The 17057-nt window shown below is 38.8% G+C and overlaps 2 long non-coding RNA genes across 5 annotated transcripts; one reads left to right on the forward strand and one right to left on the reverse strand.

The window, feature by feature from the left end:
• The first annotated feature begins 6204 nt into the window (after nucleotides 1–6204).
• LOC126620910 (uncharacterized) lies at nucleotides 6205–8345 on the forward strand. Of its 2 annotated transcripts, XR_007622729.1 has the most exons (4): nucleotides 6205–6271; nucleotides 6449–6627; nucleotides 6759–6822; nucleotides 6919–8345. It is a non-coding gene; the product is annotated as an uncharacterized LOC126620910 (long non-coding RNA). The 2 variants fall into 2 exon arrangements; XR_007622728.1 differs by lacking the exon at nucleotides 6205–6271 and having other exon boundaries at nucleotides 6431–6627.
• Nucleotides 8346–12112: 3767 nt separating this feature from the next.
• Nucleotides 12113–14415, reverse strand: LOC126623700 (uncharacterized). Of its 3 annotated transcripts, none has more exons than XR_007623843.1 (6): nucleotides 14014–14415; nucleotides 13723–13924; nucleotides 13492–13574; nucleotides 13333–13401; nucleotides 13178–13254; nucleotides 12113–12308 (listed from the first exon to the last, which is right to left on the reverse strand). It is a non-coding gene; the product is annotated as an uncharacterized LOC126623700 (long non-coding RNA). The 3 variants fall into 3 exon arrangements; XR_007623844.1 differs by having other exon boundaries at nucleotides 13492–13586; nucleotides 13809–13924; nucleotides 14014–14411; XR_007623842.1 differs by lacking the exon at nucleotides 13492–13574 and having other exon boundaries at nucleotides 13809–13924; nucleotides 14014–14405.
• Nucleotides 14416–17057: the final 2642 nt, after the last annotated feature.

Raw genomic sequence — 17057 nt, forward strand, 5'->3', positions numbered from 1 at the left:
AATTTAGGGTAAATTACATAGTAACCACTCAGGTTTGAGGTCTATTATAACATCTTTAAAAGATTTCACTTTCATACCTCACGTACTATTTTATTTCAAAATAATACCTCTGTTACATTTTCCATCCATTGATTCGTTAAGTGCTGACGTGGTTGCCACGTGACTGCCAAATGTGTGCCACGTGGCATAATTTTATTAAAAAAATAAAAGATAAAAAAAAAACCCTAAAGAACACAGAACCCACCCTCACCTCCCCCGCAACCCCTCCCCACCCCTTTAATCCCTAACCCATCACCCTTCCTCCCCGACACCTCCTTCCCTTACCTAACCTCCACTCCTGCCAACAATCGCCAACCTACACCTCTTCCTAGCCTACACACAATCCCCAGATCAAACAAAAAGGAAGGGAAAGAAAGAAAGAAAATTTATCGCATGGGTCCAATCCATTTTTCTGCAACATCAAATGGGTGCAGACTGCAGAGAGAGAAGAGAAAGAGAACGAACCGGCCGGCGACGTAGATGAAGGCGAAGGTGGCGAACATGGAGACCAAGAGCGTCAGGATCCGAGACCCGAAAACGGTGCCGGAGAGACGAGCACTGGATCATCTGCTCTGCATCTTCTCTCCCATTGCTGGTTCTGAAATCCTAATCAATTCGTTCCGATAGAACCGTGGCGTGTGCATATTGCCGAGTGAGCTCGGAGAAGACGATGGATTGTGGGGGGTGGACTATTACCAATACATTGTCCGGAAGAAACAGATCTCGAATTTGATTGGAGTCGAGATTTTAAAGTTGTGTAGGCTGTGGCAGAGGTGTAGGCTATGGAAAAGGGGTGGGGGGTTGCGGGGATGGGGTTCTGGGAAGAGATGTGGGTTGGCAGCGGTTGGCAGAAGTAGAGGTTAGGTTGGGGAAGGAGATGTCGAGGAGGAAGGGTGCTGGGTTAGGGATTTAAGGGGTGGGGAGGGTTACTGGGGAGGTGGGGGTGGGTTATGCGCTTTCAGGTTTTATTTTATTTTTTTTTTATTTTTTATAAATAAAATTATGCCACGTAGCACACATTTGGCAGTCACGTGGCAACCACGTCAGCACTTAACGGATCAATTGATGGAAAATGTAACGGAGGTATTATTTTGAAATAAAATAGTACGTGAGATATGAAAGTGAAATGTTTTAAAGATGTTGTATGAGGTTGTAATAGAACTCAAACCTGAGGGGCTACTATGTAATTTACCCATGAATTTAATATATAATGTATGAGATAAAGGTACAAAAAAAAAAGTTTTGCCCTTGAATTGGGTTAAAAAAACAAAAACAGATTTTGTCCCAAAACAAAATGGCAATTACCATTACCATATCATGCCAATCAAACTTTTGGCAATACTGAACTTCGGTATACCAAAAGTTTGGTATGGTAATGGTAATAGATTTTACCAAACCGAAAGTTTGGTACGGTAATTGGTACAAGGGTTTTGGTACAGTAACCGTACCGAACTCACCCTTAAGTGTAACAACCAGTTCTGAAATTTACGGAATAGAAGGACAAAATCGTAATTTCACTTCAAGTAGGAATATTGTATTTTTAAAATTGTGGTTCTTGATTGGTCTTAATTTGTGTGCTTGTGGGGCCCATTTCTGTTGGTTTGTACCCTCGGCTCCATCTCTCTCCTCATCTCCTTCTCCCCATGTTTCTCTCTAGAAAAACCTCACAGCTTTATCTCCCTCCCTCTCGTCTCGACTCTTTGTGCTCTCTCCTCCCCGGCGACCAATGCCACACTTACATACTCACACACAGCTACCACCCCTTGGACCATCCTTTTCTCATCACCCTCCCCCGATCACTCTCCCTCTCTTCCTGACCCGCACTGGAGCACAGTCATTGTGCTTGCACCTCACCTGCGAGTTTTGGACAGTGCAACTAAGGTAAGCCTCCTAGGATCCCCTTAGATCATGTTTTAGGTTAGTTTAGGGTGGTTTTGAGAACCTTGGTAACGTTTGAACGCATGAACAACTCATGGAAGCATTCTCCATATTTTTTGACGAACCTCGTAAGTTGAAGACCATTTTCCGGCTAACTCCGGCCACCAAACGCCTTGAAATTGGTATGAATTTCTTCCTTGTTCGGCTTCATTTTGGTATATTGCACGACCTGTTTTGGTTACGTTTTGGGATTAAACGGAGCTTGGAAAGATCCGACTTTCCTCGTCTTCGAAACCAACCTGGAAACGGGCCAAGCCCGACCCAGAGACACTAACCCGGCCTCATCCTTGGGTCAAGCTATCCGGCCCAATCTCTTAATCCAGTAGCCCAGGTCCAAAGCCCTAAACTCTAACACCCAAACCCACTACCCATTAGCCCTATCTCGCCCCAACCCAAAACCCAAATAAGGAACTGGCCCATTAACTCAAACCCAGCCCAAACCGGCCCAACCTAGGACCAAGCCCAACCAGTATGGAATATTTCGTCAGGGAATATTCCTGAAATATTCTCTAAAATATTTCTGAAACATTTTCTTGAAAATATTCTTGGAATATTCTTTGTGCTGATTTTTTTGTTGATTTTTACGAAATTTGCTTGGGATCCTTCTTAGGATAATTCAACATTTCGAGTTCGTTTTCGACGTCTGTTTTCTCAAATTAAATTTTTTTAATAGAGTTTTATTAATTGGACCATTCATGTGCTTAGGTGCATTTATTGTGGCGTTTCCGGCTTCGCTAGTTTGCGTGGCTATTCGGCGGCGAAGTATCTATGAGTGGACCCCTTCTAAAATACATGTTTTAATAGTAGAAATACATACATGAAAAACATGATTTAATGGTTATGTTTTATAAGTAAATTAGATTTATATGATTATTATGTTTTACTGAGAATATTTTGAAAAACCATGCTTTATTGAACTTCTGTTCTTTGTAGTATATATGATGGATGACTATATACTATTTAGAAACATGTTTTTACACTTCTTTGTAGTATATAGATGGATGACTATATATTATGAAGATGTTTTTTAGATATATATACGTATGTTGGAAAGATTATATTATATGTCATTTGCTCATTTAATTTTATATTATTTATTTTTAGTATTCTAGTTACTTATATGCTCTGAACATGTTCCTCATTTGCATATTAATTATATTTAAAATTTATAAGTCTTATTTATATTCTTTAGTTCTCATGCATCTTAGTATGGTTTCGTTATCTTCGGGTGTCGACTAGCACGTACCTAATGTTCGAGGAATATCAGGACCAGACGTGTCAATAAGTATTTCCGATTTGGTTGTCGAACTCAAAGCTTTGTTTAAATGATAAGTCTCCTACTTGTGGTGGGACGAAGCGGTTGGTAATCGAACATGGAATAGGAACACATCATTGAACTGGTTCATATCTACTGTCTCTCTGGATAGTGCCATTTCCAACAGCCACTCATCTCGACATACGAATAATATATATATATATAGCATATTCTCTTTAGTGCCTAACCAAATTAAGAACTTAATCAAGCACACGCTTGAGGGAAATATATGTATGTATATGTGTGTGTGTGTGTGTGTATATATATATATGTATATGTATATATATGACTAAATTGTGATTAGGGTTAAGGAAAAAATCCTATCAACCATTCTAATCAGATGAATAAACTGATTTGTTTTTATCCTAAATGAGTGTAATCTTAAGCTGAACCAAAGCATACCATAATTATTGTGGTTCGACTGAAATTGGTCTTTTAAAATGAATGAGGATCCTTTTTAGATCCTTTTTGTGAGGATTCTGATGATCATTAAATCGTGTCTGTTCATTATACATCGTACAATCAGAAATTATTTTAAATTAAATATGAATAGTACCTGACAAAAACTGATCGTACAATATACGATGAACGAACACGATTTGCGGATCCTCCTTGTGGTTTTAAAATTACATAAGCTTAATTATTTATTATATTTTTCGAAATTTGTTATTAGTAGTTGTCCTGAAGGAATTCGATCTTTTTACTAGGTCGGTTTTACTTTAGTTCGATTATGCTAATAGTGCGAGCCTAAAAGAAACAAAACCGGATGACAATATTATTACATTAGTTCGTAGTAAAACTACAGTAATACTAAGGGTGAAGCTATATAAACTATATGTGCATAAACCATATGTTGTAGATTACAGGGCGATTGATGGTTGCATTTTTCTTAATAAGGAATCCAATTATTAAACGCGGCATTACGTGGTTCATAAAAAAAAGTTTAGAAACATGGTCTCTCTATATTTTCCTAATGCTAAACCAAAACCTGAACCCTAAACACCTATTGCGTCAGCTGAACCCTAAACACCTATTGTGTCAGCTGAACCCTAAACACTTTAGGCACTATTCGGGAGGCTGGCTAGGGCCTAGCGTCTAGACTGGTAGGTGGGCGCCTAGGTGGATTAGGCGGATTTGAGTAAATCTATTATATTTTATTTAAATAAGTGTCTGCTTATACTTCAAATATTTATAATTTCATCATAAACTACAAAATAAAATGACATATATATTATAAAGTATTGAAACATAATGAAAACATGGGGAACAAGCATTTAATGTGTGTTCATTTAAGTATGCAACAAGTCTCTTACAATTTATTAAAAAAATAAAACGCAAAATGAAAGTTATCTATTTTCTATCTAAGTGAGTTGTAACCTAAGCGAGTGCATAGACGGGTTTGGACGGGCTAAACAAGTGCCAAGGCGATCTAAGCGGGCACCTCAGCAAGTCTAGGTGCATTTTCTTAATTTTTAAACGTCTAAGCATGAATCTGGACGGTGACCAACCGTCTAGACGAGAATTTTTAGAATAATGTGCGTCAACCCTTACTATAGTACACAGAAATTGAAGCTTGAAAACACAAAAATACCCTTATGTCTTCTTCTCAATTGCGAATGCGGAAGTTTGTCTTCTTCTCAATTGCGAATGCGGAAGTCTGGAAGAGTACGCTAGAAAAATTAAAATTCCTGACATGCAATGCATCTGCTCTACCTAAAACCCTAAAAACAATGTCCAAACACCTGCAACGTACACAGAATTTGAAGCTTCAAGACACAAAAATGCCCTTATCTCTTCTTTTCCATTGTGAATGTGGAAGTCTGGAAGAGCACGCTAGAAAAATTAAAATTTCTAATATGCAATGCATCTGCTCTACCTAAAATCCTAAAAACAATATCGAAACACCCGCAACGTTATATATATATATATATATATATATATATATATATATATATATATATATATATATATATATATATATATATATATACAACAACAACAACAAAGCCTTTTCCCACTAAGTGGGGTCGGTTATATGAATCCTAGAACGCCATTGCGCTCGGTTTTGTGTCATGTCCTCCGTTAGATCCAAGTACTCAAGTCTTTTCTTAGGGTCTCTTCCAAAGTTTTCCTAGGTCTTCCTCTACCCCTTCGGCCCTGAACCTCTGTCCCGTAGTCATATTTTCGAACCGGAGTGTCAGTAGGCCTTCTTTGCACATGTCTAAACCACCGGAACCGATTTTCTCTCATATTTCCTTCAATTTTGGCTACTCCTACTTTACCTCAGATATCCTCATTCACAATCTTATCATTTCTCGTGTGCCCATACATCCCACGAAGCATCCTCATCTCCGCTACACCCATTTTGTGTACGTGTTGATGCTTCACCGCCCAACATTCTGTGCCATACAACATCGCTGGCCTTATTGCCGTCCTATAAAATTTTCCCTTGAGCTTCAGTGGCCTACGACGGTCACACAACACGCCGGATGCACTCTTACACTTCATCCATCCAGCTTGTATTATATGGTTGAGATCTCCATGTAATTCTCCGTTCTCTTGCAAGATAGATCCTAGGTAGCGAAAACGGTCACTTTTTGTGATCTTAGCTAAATTGCTCCGGTCATTAGTGTGGATAAGTATATAAATGGATAGAGATAGGAAAGCAAATACAAGATGTACGTGGTTCACCCAGATTGGCTACGTCCACAGAATAGAGGAGTTCTCATTAATTGTGAAGGGTTTACACAAGTACATAGGTTCAAGCTCTCCTTTAGTGAGTACAAGTGAATGATTTAGTACAAATGACATTAGGAAATATTGTGGGAGAATGATCTCGTAACCACGAAACTTCTAAGTACCGGAGTGTGGTATCGTCTTGACTTGCCTTATCTGTCACATAGGTAGATGTGGCATCTTTTCTGGAAGTACTCTTCCTCCATCCAGGGGTGGTATCTGTAACTGGTGGAGATGCACAAGGTAATGTATCAATTTCACTTGAAGCTTACTTGTAGTTTCAGGCTTGGTTAAGCGCGATACAAACCATGTAGTAGGAGTCCCCCAAGTCGCCGAGCTAGGGGATCTGCAGAAAGAGGTGACAGACAAGGTAAGCAATCAGAGCTCCGGCTGATTGTTCACATTCTCCCTATCTTGCAGGCAGCATGAAGGATAAAGAGAAGAAAAATGAGAAGAGATGATATGGGATACTTTTGCTTTTGAAGAAGTAACTTTCCACAGGCTTATTCTTGAACTGGGCTGGAGGGTTTTTTGGTTTCCTCCAGAGTATAAGGCCGACTGAAGAATTTGAGGGTCAAAACAAGTCCATCAAATCTAGAGTACGTTCGACCCTGCTGATATGGGATACTTTTGTTTTTGACAGAGTAATGGATGTATCGGCACGTGTGCTGTTACGCTTGTCTCCACATGCTTCCTTGTATCCTTCTCACTTACCCTATCTGTTCCTCAGGCAGATGCGGTATCTTCCCTGGAAGCATAAGATGTTAAAGATGAGTACTCGAGAGCAATGCCAGGTAAGTAATCAGGTAAGGGGTTCCAGGCAGTTAGTTCCTGGCTGGAAGCTTGATTTCAAATGCTGACTGATTGCTCTCTTTCTCCTTGTCTTGCAGGTAAGAACAAGGCCAAAGGAAAAGACAGGGAAAAAGCATGATATGGGATACTCTTGCTTTTAACCCTGATGATATGAGATATTCTTGCTCTAGTATAGCTTGTTTACAGAGGTATTATCGGGGGGAAAGAAAGCTGAATATTTCGAAAGGCTTCGTTGGGAGTGCCTTCTCAGATAAGAGGAAGGGTTGAGCATTTTTGCAGGTCTGCCTGTCCGTTGGGGATGGAGGTCGACATATATAGGAGTCTCCCAAACATCAAGTAATAATGATATTCCTTTACCCTGCTTGGTCATAGTACGGTAATGGGAACTGCCAGCTTCACATGTTTTAACTCTGTCAGAGCACTTTGAAAAAGTGGTCTGTGGTATCTGGAAAGCTGATGTTGCGTGTGAAGATTACAGACAAGCTTTATCCAAGGAGATCCAGCTCTTGAAGTTGGGAAAGTGGTGCCTCTTCGGTTTTCGAACAAGCAATCCTGTCGGGGATCTGGCTCTCGAGATTCGGAGAATGATGCCTCTTCGATTTTTGAGAAAGCAATCCTGCTGGGGGTCTGGCTCTCGAGATTCGGAGAGCGGTGTCTCTTCGATTTTTGAGAAAGTAATCATGTTGGGAGTCTGGCTCTCGAGACTCGGAGGGCGGTGCCTCTTCGATTTTGGAGCAAGCAATCTTGTTGGGAGTGTTTTCTCGAATGTGAGTAAAGGTTGGGCATGTTTGCTAGTCTACCTTGCCACGAAGCACAGAGGTTGACACACAGGGACTTTTCAATTATCCAGCAGTGGTACTGTTCCTTTACCCTCTCTTCGATTTTTGAGAAAGTAATCATGTTGGGAGTATGGCTCTTGAGATTCGGAGGGCGGTGCCTCTTCGATTTTGGAGCAAGCAATCTTGTTGGGAGTGTTTTCTCGAATGTGAGTAAAGGTTGGGCATGTTTGCTAGTCTACCTTGCCACGAAGCACAGAGGTTGACACACAGGGACTTTCTAATTATCCAGCAGTGGTAATGTTCCTTTACCCTCTCTTCGATTTTTGAGAAAGTAATCATGTTGGGAGTCTGGCTCTCGAGATTCGGAGGGTGGTGCCTCTTCGATTTTGGAGCAAGCAATCTTGTTGGGAGTGTTTTCTCGAATGTGAGTAAAGGTTGGGCATGTTTGCTAGTCTACCTTGCCACGAAGCACAGAGGTTGACACACAGGGACTTTCCAATTATCCAGCAGTGCTACTGTTCCTTTACCCTCTCTTCGATTTTTGAGAAAGTAATCATGTTGGGAGTCTGGCTCTCGAGATTCGGAGGGCGGTGCCTCTTCGATTTTGGAGCAAACAATCTTGTTGGGAGTGTTTTCTCGAATGTGAGTAAAGGTTGGGCATGTTTGCTAGTCTACCTTGCCACGAAGCACAGAGGTTGACACACCGGGACTTTCCAATTATCCAGCAATGATACTGTTCCTTTACCCTTGTGGGTAATAATATGGTAGCTAGACCTTCAAAATTTATGTGTCTAAAACTTTGTTAGTGTTGTTTCTTTGCTATTCTTTTACCCTTCTTGGTCAGAGCGATGTAGTGGGAGCTGCAAGCTTCACGTGTGTCAACTTTGTCAGAGAACTTTGGCAAAGTTATCTGTGGTACCCATGAGCTACTGTTGCGTGTGGGAAGTGGGTGATTGAACAGTACGATTCATGTGCTTTCTACTTCACCAGAAATCTTCGACAGAATGCCCATAATTTTCGCAAAGCTGAGTGTGCGTGTGACAGGTGCTGACAAGGCTGGAAAAGTAGGTGCCTCTTCGATTTCTGAGATCGGCCCTCGTGGTCTCTGAGCAGCCCAGCTTTTGAGAAAGCAAGCCTCTTCGATTTCTGAGATCGGCCTTCGTGGTCTTTGAGCATCCCAGCTTTTGAGAAAGCAAACGCCTCTTCGATTTCTAAGATCGACCCTCGTGGTCTCTGAGCAGCCCAGCTTTTGAGAAAGCAAACGCCTCTTCGATTTCTGAGCAGGCGCCTCTTCGATTTCTGAAGCTTCGTCGAGTGCAGATTTTTATAGGGGCTGACATTAAGTTCCAAAGCACACTTGAATATCCACCAGTAAAAGCTCCATTCTTGCACTTCTAAGATCTTGATTTGTCCGACCTCTTCTCTCTTCAACACCTTTGAAAATGTCTGGCCCCTCCGACCGTCATTTTGACTTGAACCTTGTTGAAGAGGCAGCCCCGCCTTCTCCAGACAACATATGGCGCCCATCCTTCGTCTCCCCTACTGGTCCTCTTACCGTTGGGGATTCCGTGATGAAGAATGATATGACCGCTGCGGTAGTGGCCAGGAACCTTCTCACTCCCAAAGATAACATACTACTTTCCAAACGGTCTGATGAGTTGGCTGTTAAGGATTCTCTGGCTCTCAGTGTTCAGTGTGCAGGTTCTGTGTCTAATATGGCCCAACGCCTATTTGCTCGAACCCGCCAAGTTGAATCATTGGCGGCTGAAGTGATGAGTCTCAAACAAGAGATTAGAGGGCTCAAGCATGAGAATAAACAGTTGCACCGGCTCGCACATGACTATGCTACAAACATGAAGAGGAAGCTTGACCAGATGAAGGAATCTGATGGTCAGGTTTTACTTGATCATCAGAGATTTGTGGGTTTGTTCCAAAGGCATTTATTGCCTTCGTCTTCTGGGGCTGTACCGCCTAATGAAGTTCCAAATGATCAACCTCTGATGCCTCCTCCTTCTAGGGTTCTGTCCAGTACTGAGGCTCCGAATGATCCCCCTCCGGTGCCTTCTCTTTCTGGGGCTCTACCGACTGCTGAGACTCCTCCTAAGCAACCTTTATGAAGGCTCCCTCTTGTTTGTTTATTTTGACTCAAGTATATGTACATATTTGTAACTTATCGGGGATATCAATAAATAAGCTTTCCTTCATTTCAACGTATTGTGTTAAATACACCAAAGCCTTCTTCGCTAAGTTCTTTGAATTTTCTTTTGTTAAAGCTTGTATGTTGAAGCTTTGTGAGTGAAGCATGTAGGTTGAGGTAGTGTTCCCTTAATTTCCCGAGTGAGGAAAACTTCTCAGTTGGAGACTTGGAAAATCCAAGTCACTGAGTGGGATCGGCTATATGAATCTTAGAACGCCATTGTGTTCTGTCCTGTGTCATGTCCTCCGTTAGATCCAAGTACTCTAAGTCTTTTCTTAGGGTCTCTTCCAAAGTTTTCCTAGGTCTTCCTCTACCCCTTCGTCCCTGAACCTCTGTCCCATAGTCGCATTTTCTAATCGGAGCGTCAATAGGCCTTCTTTGCACATGTCCAAACCACCGTAACCGATTTTCTCTCATCTTTCCTTCAATTTCGGCTACTCCTACTTTACCCTGGATATCCTCATTCCTAATCTTATCCTTTCTCGTGTGGCCACACATCCAACGAAGCATCCTCATCTCCGCTACACAAATTTTGTGTACGTGTTGATGCTTCACCGCCCAACATTTTGTGCCATACAGCATCGCCGGCCTTATTGCCGTCCTATAAAATTTTTCCTTGAGCTTCAGTGGCATACGGCGGTCACACAACACGCCGGATGCACTCTTCCACTTCATCCATCCAGCTTGTATTCTATGGTTGAGATCTTCATCTAATTCTCCGTTCTTTTGCAAGATAGATCCTAGGTAACGAAAACGGTCGCTCTTTGGTATTTCTTGATCTCCGATCCTCACCCCTAACTCGTTTTGGCCTCCATTCGCACTGAACTTGCACTCCATATATTCTGTCTTTGATCGGCTTAGGCGAAGACCTTTAGATTCCAACACTTCTCTCCAAAGGTTAAGCTTCGCATTTACCCCTTCCTGAGTTTCATCTATCAACACTATATCGTCTGCGAAAAGCATACACCAAGGAATATCATCTTGAATATGTCCTGTTAACTCATCCATTACCAACGCAAAAAGATAAGGACTTAAGGATGAGCCTTGATGTAATCCTACAGTTATGGGAAAGCTTTCGGTTTGTCCTTCATGAGTTCTTACGGCAGTCTTTGCTCCTTCATACATATCTTGTATAGCTTGGATATATGCTACTCGTACTCCTTTCTTCTCTAAAATCCTCCAAAGAATGTCTCTTGGGACCCTATCATACGCTTTTTCCAAATCTATAAAGACCATGTGTAAATCCTTTTTCCCATCTCTATATCTTTCCATCAATCTTCGTAAGAGATAGATTGCCTCCATGGTTGAGCGCCCTGGCATGAACCCGAATTGGTTGTCCGAAACCCGTGTCTCTTGCCTCAATCTATGCTCAATGACTCTCTCCCAGAGCTTCATTGTATGACTCATTAGCTTAATACCCCTATAGTTCATGCAATTTTGTACATCGCCCTTATTCTTGTAGATAGGCACCAAAGTGCTCGTTCGCCACTCATTTGGCATCTTCTTCGTTTTCAAAATCCTATTGAAAAGGTCAGTGAGCCATGTTATACCTGTCTCTCCCAAAACTTTAGAAAACTTTTAAGGAAAGAGATCTCATATTTTCATAAGAATTGGAATTAGTTGTGGGATCCACATCACATCAAATTTTAACGATCCGAACTGCTTATTGTTCAAGTTGCACCTCATAAATCATCCTTGTAAAATATTAGCCAAATCGGAAATGTTTAAGGCATATAATTAAGTTTTAAAAAATTACCAAATACTTTGTTATATAAGAAACAATGAAATGTTATCTTGATCATTAAATAGGCAAATAGTTTCAGATTGAATTAAATTTTTGCAATGATGATTTATGAATCGAGACTTAAAAAATAGACTGTTTGGATCGTTGAAATTCGATGTGAAGTGAGCCCCACACCTAATCCCTATTTGCTTTTTGGCACGACTCTAGCATAATCATCTCAATATTTAACTACTAGAAATTTGGCTAAAAGACACCATTTTCATTGGTGTCTATTGTCAATTGTGGATACTCTCATTGGTGGCAAACCTCAATGGCCACCAAGCAGCCACTAAATTAGAGAACATGTCCTATGTAGAGCACTTTATTGTAACAAACACCACCAATTAGATAACGGTGGCACAATGAATAGTTATACCTTTGAAATATTATATACTTTTTATACATTGGTGGCCATGTTGTAATATGTTTTTTTTTTAAAAACAAGGGCCATTAATCTAGACTATATATATAGTTAATAGACTGCACAGAATTGCAGTTTTGCTAAACACATATTCAAAAAAATCAGGTCTAAAACCAATGAGCTATACTAAAAAATATGAAATTATCCGTCAAAGTACGAAACAGGCACCAAATTTGAAGGAAATTGCCACTTAAAAGACTTCACATTTTCTTGAACACCTCCAAACATGTTTTTTAATAGTGACGTGCTCCTCGTAATGCTTGAGCCTTAGTAATTGCTATCTCTACCTGCAAACACATAAGCGCATAGATCAAATGACTAAAATACACACAAAAGTATGCCTTTACAGTTTTATTGTTTCCTACAACCTGCATAAAAAGCATATACTTGTGAGTATGAGTCTCTAACATTCCACCCGAAAAACTGATGTGGCAAGTAGATCAATTTTTCAGCAGATAAATTCATGAGTCTCAACATTTCACAAGTGATATACTTGCGAGTAAATAAATTTTCGATCAGTGGATATGGTTATCAATTATGACATCACAAAAACATTCTAAAGTTAAGACTCACTATTTTGAAGTAGTGGCTTGATGTTATCAATTTACATCAAAGTGAACCATTTATTTAATGTTTGGGTCTTAATATATTACAAATTCAACATCAACACAAGCACCAACAAATTTCAATTTGTTTTCATTTCTTTTTATTCCTTTTTGTTCAACCCAATCAACTTCCTTGAGAAATAAAACAAAAGGTAAAGAGAGAAAGAGAGAGTTTCCAATCTAACTCAACTTCGCCTTTGGAAACTAGGCACTGGAAATAGAGATGGACTTGCTGAATATTGATAGACTTGGTGGCTCTGAAAACTAAGTACTAAGATAAATTTGTTAAGTAATTTTATCATGCTCAGTTTTTTTTTTTTTTTTTTTTTTTTGCTTCACAAGCGATACAATAAGGACAAAATAATCACCCAAAATTAAAAGCAATTGAGAGCGAGATTGAGATAGAAAGACACAGATGTTACACTTTTATCGTATGAAATAAAACATGATATGTATACTCTTAATTGGAAGATTGAAAACAATGCTATAACCAAAACTGAAGAGAATAGTAATGTCACATAATGGGGAGAAAAAGAAGGAAAAGAACATACCTTCTAGCTTCACCAAGTATACTCTTAAGGTTCTCCACGTAGTGATCGTCAGGTAGGTTCTCTACCAAAGTAGTGCACTATAATGCACAAATTAGATGCTTGAAGTTTCCGAAAAATAATACTTAAAAAAATTAAAATCAAGTTCAAAAGGATACCTTTGGATCCCTGTTTTCAGTTAATGGAAGGGGATGAATCTGTTACACCTTTCCATCCGAACTCACAACCTACAAGAAAGAGATGTATGCCTATCTTTAGCATATTTGCCATTCAACTTGCACTTAATTCTATAAAAGAGAACAAACTTAGAACATTACAAGGAGGGAAGACTCCCTCAATGCAGTCCCTATTGACAAATTGTTTCAGACGAGCTTTTTCATTTTTCTAAAAAAAGCAACAACTGAAATTGGAACTGCAAAAAGAATTGGCAATAGTTAGTGAAAATTGTTAATATGACAGTGTGAAGAAAAGGAGATTTCTAAGTGGTGCACAAGAAGTAATATTGTTATAGATAAAAATAATAATAATAATAAATAACTAGAACTTACTGATCTAAAAGATTCAAGATTGGGAACTTCATCTTTAACTATAATATCAATTACATTGTGGTTAAGGAGAAAATCACCCTGTTCACCTTAGTTTTTTTTAGAAGAACCATGTTCACCTTAGTTTCACTCACAACATTCCAAGGCTTCCATTCTTCTCGGCCCAGGTTGGAAACAACCTTGGTTAACCTTCTTCGTCCTCAATCTTCGACATGCATAGAGAAAATGGAATTAAAATTCGAAATCTAGAATCGATCCAAAAACTAAAAGTTTTTATTTTGAGAAATCATTTACAGTAGGGAACAGCCACGAGGAGATGATCATTTTTACCTCTTGGGTTAAGGTCCAATTCCGGCGAACTTCGCCGAAAATTGGCCGGAAAACCCGCGGTCACCGTTTCTTAGATCTGAAATTCAGAAAATTCGGCTACGAATTTGTAGAAACTAACTTAAGGGTTGGAAAGAGGAAGGGAAGAGGCTTCTGGAGGTATAATTTGATGGTCATTGGTGACCGGATGATGGAGGCGCTGCTGCATGAAAGAGAAGAGGGAGAGAGAGGATACGGGAGGGAGGAGAGAGAGAATGAAGGGGGAAGCGAGCGGAGAGAATGAAAGGGAGGAGTTGGACTTTTGTGAAGGGGAGAGATGTTCATTGTTTTTTTTATTTGTTTTTTTGGTGCCCAATAAATTCTATTGGTGACCCATTTAATCACAAATGCACATAAAGATGGCAATGGGGCGGATCGGATTCAGATGTGCCATCCCCATACCTGAACCCGTTTATTTTTCCCAAACCCAAAACCGTAGAATCCCCGAACGGGTTTTCCCCATAACCGAACCCATTGAGTAATGAATTTTCTATCGAGCAACGGTTTTTCCCATTATAATATTTTTATATTTTTATATTATTAATTAAATAGTAAATTTTAAATAAAAAATTAAATAGATTACTGATATAATGCATATACAGCATATATTAAATAAGATTAAATATTAAATACTAAATAGTGTTATTAATACAATTGATACAAACAATGCATGTGATAAATATTGTTAAAAATGAGATTAATACTATTAATAATTGATAAGAATATAATTTATATTATTAATGATTATTGATAACTCTCTTCTCTATATAATAAATATTGATATTTTTTTATTAATTCAAAACAGTTCGGTTTCGAGTATGGGTTCAGGGCGGATAGCCTAATAACCATAACCAAACTTAAAACCGAAAAGTTTACCTGACGGTTAACCATAATTGTAAAATACCCGAAATTTAATCCCCAAAATCGAACCGTTCGGATCGGTTACCTATAGAGAACGGGTTTGACGGGTCAAATTGCCATCCCTAAATGCACAAGAAATTATTTTTTAAGAAATAAAGCTATTTAACAGCCACCAATTATTGGTGTCTCAATGTTGAAGGCTACCCATATCAGTGGCATTCCACTGTAAAGACACAAAAAAATAGTAAGAGTGCTTTATATCTATGGCATTGGCTACCAATTGCAAATGGTGTGTAAAAAATGGTGTCCTATAAACATAATTCTAGTAGTGTTTGTTGAGTCACATTCCCTTCGGGTCTGGCTCTGAGAATTATAAGTCTATAAGATCAATGATTCAAACTGAATTTTATGAGTACTGTTTCAATATGTGATATTATCTGGAAGCAGTTACTATCCTACAGTCACTGTGAATAGGAATATCACAGTAACTGTGAACATGAATTTTTATGGTTCGGTGAAAAGTAATTAAGCTGCAGTTGGTTTCATCATTAGAGATGCAAATGGAAGACCTGTTCTTGCGCTGAGTAGGAAACTTGGCAATGTTTATGTGCCTATTGCAAAAGGATTATCAGATTAATTTTCTATTTTGAAGAATTTGACGGATATTTTTGTTGAGTAATTATGTGGTTTTCGCCTTTGTGTGATGAGTTTTGTGATCTCGTCTTTTAACAATGATGTTATATAGTCTCTCTTCTCTGTCATAACTTTATGTGACCTCACTATTCAGCAATGACCGGTGTGTTCGCCGATGCAGATTTGTCACGTCTATCATATTTTGCACCAGGTTTGTATAGGTGGCGTCTGTAGTTTTGTGCATGTGATAGTTGTTTAAGTTTATTCTTGTTGTTTGTTTGCACAAATTCACATCAGATCAATTTCTTGGTTACTTGAGCAATATTGTACCCAATTAGCACTCTATATTTGATTTTGGAGACAATAAATGAAATACCGCTCTATTGTTTCTTGTGTGTGTGTGTGAAGCCTTTAAGGGAATGAATCTCTATTTTATTTTATTTTTTTGTAAAAATAGATATTAGTTGTGGGGTCCACACCACATCAAACTTTAACGATCTAAACCGTATATTTCTCAAGTTGCACCTTATAGATCATCGTTATAAAATATTAGCCAAATTGGAAATATTTAAGATATCTAATTTGGTTCAAATAAATTAACGAATACTTTGTTATATAAGAAACAATACAATTTTATCTTGATAATTAAATAGGTAAATGTTTTCGAATTGAATTGAATTTTTGTAAGGATGATCTATGAATCGAGACTTACAAAATAGACGATTCGGATCATTGAAGTTCGATGTGAAGTGAGCCCCACACCAAATTCTCAATTTAAAAAAAAAAAATAGAGATCCCTTGCATAAAGAGCTTGTATACATCTGCGTCCAGAAAAAATGTGCACCACCTTTGAGATTGGAAACAATTATTGAAGATGGAAGCTCCAGAACTCGTTCGCCAGTATTTCTTTGAAGATGTTCTGAAGGAAGTAATTTTTTTTTTTTTTTTGGTAAACCGATGGAAGTAAACTTTGTGCCCGACTATCACTAACATTGGTCACTCCTTGGGTGAAACTTATGCTTGGGAACATACCAGTCCTACCTCTGTTCGATATACACTTCCTCTTTATCGTATTATATGGGTTGTGTAAGAGGTTTTAACACCTATTCACTGTTCTATTTCTCTTTCAGCATCTTAAAAATGGCATTAACTAGAATTGTTAAGGATTTTTATTTATATATTTTTATGTTCTAAGTTGAAGAACGCGTTTATGAGGTTTTGTAGTTCTAGCAGTTAAGTGTAGTTACTCATGCACACATGTTTAAATCGTACAAAGTTAAACATTACAACTTCAAACAATCCATTTTATCTTTTGTTTTCTTATGTTGCACTTCTCTTTTTGTATATATTTGAATCAAACTTGGCGATTGATGCATGGTCTTATGTTTGATTTTCAATTGCCTATGTTAAAGACCACGTTAAAAGTTTTCGACTCCGCACTTAAGTTGCTTACTAAGAGATAGTAACTTTCATGACAA

Source organism: Malus sylvestris, chromosome 5 (genome assembly GCF_916048215.2).
Source record: "Malus sylvestris chromosome 5, drMalSylv7.2, whole genome shotgun sequence".
NCBI classification, from domain to species: Eukaryota; Viridiplantae; Streptophyta; class Magnoliopsida; order Rosales; family Rosaceae; genus Malus; species Malus sylvestris.